Consider the following 5,303-nt stretch of genomic DNA (forward strand, 5'->3'; position numbering starts at 1 on the left):
GTTGAACTAATTGCCAATATCCCCCTTTAGATTCAAGACATGGACTAATTGCTTCCCATGGATCTATTTATCTTTGGCATTTGTATCAACCATTAACAAGTTGATCTTTGGTGCAATGGCAAGCATGTTTCAACAATTGGTATCAAAGTCAAGTCATAGGTTCGAATCCCCTTGGGTGATATTAAGGAGGGTTTGTTAGAATAATCACCAACACCCCCCTTCGGATTTGGGACATGGACTAGTCGGCTCCCATGGATCTATTTATCTCTTATATTTTTATCAAGCATTAAGAGGTTGATTTTTTGGTGCAACGAGAAACATGTTCCAAAAAATACATGCAAAGAGACACAAGAGAGAACAATATGCTACAAATAAAAGACTATATAATATATTTAAAGAGTGCTTCGAAGTTATAGATTACAAATCTCCTAGAAAGGAAGACAAATTATCCAAGGGAAATTTTTTCTTCATATAAGTGTCATGGGAGAGGGAGAGTAACCTTTAAATCTTCATCACTAATGGTAGTATGGTAGTAAGAACTTTAAGAGGACACTATTTTGTTGTGTGTGAGAGAGAAAAGAAAGAACATAAGAGGAACATCAGAGTGAATAAATGAAATATTAGAGGCAAAAGAGAATTTTGAAGTCAATTAGCAAGTTGGATTTGTTCTTGCATTCACTTAGGGATAATTGGACTTAGGGGTCGAGAATTGGCCTCCCTTTATTAGGCATGAGCATGTTTAATTAAATTAAGGATTACATTGCACGATTATCTTTTATTGATCTAAATAGGAAGTTTATGTGATGTGAAATTGTAGGTATGTAATTTATGACATTTTACTAATAGAAAAAATTAATAAATACCACTTGCTTGAATAGGTAACTATGCGACAACAAAAATATTCACTTCTTATTTCTAAAGTTGTAAAAGAGTGATTATAAAAAACTTCATGCACATTAATTTAGGATCTTAACAATTTAAATGTACCCACTTTTCTAAAAGAATCTTATGATGAGATGTGATTTAAATAGTTTAATTTTTTTTAAATCAATTATCTAAATTTATGTGACAATTTATTATGTTTTAATTGTGTGTTTTTTAGTCAATCTTTGTGGAACCATATTCATAGATACTATTTCCCAAGAATCCATCTCTAATGACCATAAATATGTTTCTATTAGAAACAAGTTTCAATTAAATAGTATTAAACATGTGACTTTAAGAAGTACATTTAGAAGATTTATAATAAAAAGGTAGTCAATTGGAATCCACAATCCAACAAACACACACAACTGTAATCAGTTGATTAGTAACATAAATAAGAAACTATGAAAACCTTGCAACACTAAGGATAATAGGGTAGACTCATCATGAATTGAAAATGTCCATTGAAAGGGTTGATTAGATGGAGGATCAAGGCTCATCAAATCATCTTGTAGATCTTGTAGATTTCACAAGACTTGAAAATCCAATTTAGAATGCAAAGTCATGAGCATGTGTCCTCGATACTCGTACACACTTATTTATAAGTATTGTCATGTAGAGACATATAAACTAACCCCTCTATTGAATATATAGTGGTGACAAGTGATTCCTTCTATGTGAGTAGATTCACTAATGATTCATAGGAAGTGTATTGGTTTGACTATTCCCATTACGAAGAACTCTACTTTTAATAGAAGTCATAGTTCCCCAATGATTGAGGAATTTTAAAAATATAGTGTCACTTTCTCAACCTATCCTTGACTCTATAAGTAAATAGAAAAATAGCATTAGTCTTCTCAAAAAAAAAAATTATGATTACTATATTAAGCAATAAAAATAGAAACATTTTTATCTTTCCATAATTAAAATAAAATATAGGCTTTAAAAAGTTTAAAATTTGGCGGCATCATCTAATTACTAAGTTGTATTTTGAAAAGGATCAATGAGAAGTATCAACCCCTACTCTAAGATCCTCTTAGTGTAGTTTTGGGTTATTCTAATGTTGACCTTCATTGATTGATTCATTATTTTTTATCTTTCCTAGGTAAATGATGAAATTTGATGATGTTTTGGAGTTTGGAGCAATACAATTTACTTGAAGTTTTCTGAAATTCTGCGTTTTTGTTGTTCATTTATGATCAATACGAATTGGTGGATGTATAAAACCAATTGGATGAGTTAGGTAAGTCTCTTACCTCTCATTTGATCAATTTTAAGGTTTTGTAATAATTGGGTTGTAGGGATCCATCCAAATCTAACCAGACTGGTCACAAACCCTACTGGCACCTAGGGTTTCACTGTAAAGATGCCCTTAATCTGATATTTTCACTAGAGGACCAAACAACCTGTGGGAAAATTTTAGAAGGGTCATTGTATCATAATATTTTGGTGTTGGTTTGCAGGGAGGCTCCAAGCCCAAAGAGATTGAATTGACCCTAGGCAGGCATCTCTATGTGACCGCCTAAACTATAGAAATGGAAATCACTTGCAGAAGATAAAGAAGATGGGATGAAGTCTTGAAACCTTGGAATTGGTGGTTTGAAACCTTACCCCACCTTGTATAAGTGTTGGTTTAGTCAGGGGACTAATACAAGGGGTACTTGCTTTGTAGATTAGGCCTAATTGGCTTAATTAGATCTGGAAGGACAGTAAGGGTACATACCTTTCAACTTGTGGTTAGAGTCTAATCCTTTAGGTAATTGTGTAACTAGATAAAGGGTATTTGAATCTACCTATATTGTGTCTTTTCCTTTGGAATTTTGTTAAGTTGTGTTTGGAGAACTCGACCGGTAGGGCTACTAGACAATAGGACAATTGTGAGACAAGTATTCCCTAACACATTTGATAGCCGGATCTTATGGGTGTTTTGTGTTGGTTGGACCACCAATAGACAAAATACAATAGGTTTCCATCCCACCGGTACTGGAAGATTGTCTGCCATCCACACAAGGGTAGAGTGTTTTCATCATATCGGTACTAGAAGATACTAAACCGGTATGGATCCGGTCACACAAATTGTTCTGTGAGTTGAGTATTTGGTAGGTGTGTTTTTCACACCTTGAAAAAACAAAAGAAATTGTTTTGGATATAGTAGCTATGTGTGAGAGAAACTTTTCACCTAGTTTGTTGTTTGGCTCTGCATCATATTGGTATCAGAGCGCGAGTTGGATCACTTGGGGAAAGTGATTTGTGGTGTATGTTAGTAGAAGGAAGTGAGGGAGAGGCTAGCAACATGCCTCCTAAGAGTATGTCTCAAGATGCCATCAATAAGTTGTTTGAAGAGATGTTTGAAAATAGAGTGAGAGAGTTAGAGAAGGCCAAAGGCAAAAGAAAGGAGGGTGAATGTGACTCTGATGAAGAAGAAGAACAAGGGGGAGAAGAAGAGACCCCAAGGCAGGAAGCTGAGTTACCTGTAGATCAGAGAGAATTTTTTGAGATCCTAAAGTCCATTGTTAGAGAATCCTCATCAGGTAAAGATGACATCCCCTTTTTTAAGAGGGAAAATGAATGTAGAAGAAGTGATAGATTGGATTAAGGCATTGAACAACTATTTTCAATGCAAAGAGACCCCTGCGAATAACAAGGATAACTTTACTAAGTTCAAGATGAAAGGAGCAGTGCTCACTTGGTGGAATTACCTCCAAGGTGAGAGGGTGAAGGAAGGTAGAGGTATGATAACCTCATGGGATAGAATGTTGGTGAAATTTAAGGCCCAATTCGTCCCCGTAGATTATGAAGTCCAAGTCTACAAGAAGTTGCAAGGTTTGAGGAAAAAAGACCTTGATGTGAGTACATATACCAAGGAGTTCCATAGGTTGAGTCTAAGGACCAAACACCATGAGGAGGAACCAAATAAAGTGGCAAGATATCTTAGTGGATTGAAATATAGTATCCAAGATGAGATCAACATGCTAGCACTGGAGACAGTGAACAAGTGCTTTCAACTAGCACTAAGAGCAGAGGAGAAGCTAAAGAGAAAGAATGATCATAATAACAGAGGTAGAGGGGTATAAAATTCAGAGGCAAAGGCCCTATGAATGGTATAGGACAGAGTCCTAGGCCACAAGGAGAGGATAATCAAGAAAGTCAGCATGGAGATGGTAATACAAGAAGGGGTTTCAGAGGAAGAAGATCCAACAATAGAGGTAGATTTTTTGGAAGAAGCTCGGAGCCTTTCAGATGCTACAACTACAATCAAGTAGTTCATACCATAGCTAAGTGCCCTGAGAAGACCAGATCAAGCTCTCAAGGAGAGAGGAGAACACATTTGGTTCAAGACATTGATTGTCAGAGTGTCAATTCACCCGATTCCTACAGACTTCCAGAGAGAGGAGAAGCCTTGATGATGAGGAGAACATTTTTGAAGGTACCAAGCATTATTGAACCTCCACAAAGGAAGACACTCTTTTGGACCACATGCAAAGCATGGGGCAAGGTATGTAAGGTTATAATAGATTCAAGTTTTAACTGAAAATTTAGTATCCTTAGAAATGGTAGAGAAACTAAAATTGAGAAGAATTCCTCATCCATTTCCATATAAATTTTCTTGGCTTACTAAAGGAAAACAGACCTTGGTAGAAGAGAAATCATGGGTTAAATTTAAGATAGGAACTTACAAAGACAAAATTATGTTTGATATTGTTGAGATGGATGCATGTCATCTTCTTTTTGGAAGACCATGGCAATATGACCTCAAGGCCCATCATGATGGACACAAGAACACCTACTCCATCACCAAAGATAAAAAGGTGATTGAATTGATACCCCTGCCTGATAATAGTGAGGATAAAAAGGAGAAGGAGACAAAGATCATGATCATGGAAGGAAAAGAGTTCCTCAAGGCGATCAAGGAAGAGGGAACACCTTGTTTTGCAGTGATGTCAGTACCAAGGCAAGAAGAAGAGCCCATTTCAGACGACAAGATAGAAAAGAAAAGGGTTATAGTCCCTGAGGAGGTGGAGGAAATGTTGAGCAGATACAAGGACATAGTTGTAGAATAGTTGCCAAGAACCCTACCACCAATAAGGGAGATAAGCCATTGCATTGATTTAATTCCCGGTGCCACCTCACCAAACAAGCTAGCCTACAAAATGACTCCCCAACAAAATGAGGAAGTTGCAAGGCAGATCCAAGATTTTCTTGATAAAGGCTTGATAGGGGAGAGATTGAGCCCTTGTGCAATCTTGACTATCTTAGCACTTAAGAAGGAGGGAACATGGAGATTGTGCAATGATTCTCGGGCCATTAACAAGATAACCATCAGGTATAGATTCCCTATGCCTAGAATAGAATATTTGCTTGATTGTTTAGGAGGTGCA

The sequence above is a fragment of the Cryptomeria japonica genome, chromosome 1 (genome assembly GCF_030272615.1).
Source record: "Cryptomeria japonica chromosome 1, Sugi_1.0, whole genome shotgun sequence".
NCBI classification, from domain to species: Eukaryota; Viridiplantae; Streptophyta; class Pinopsida; order Cupressales; family Cupressaceae; genus Cryptomeria; species Cryptomeria japonica.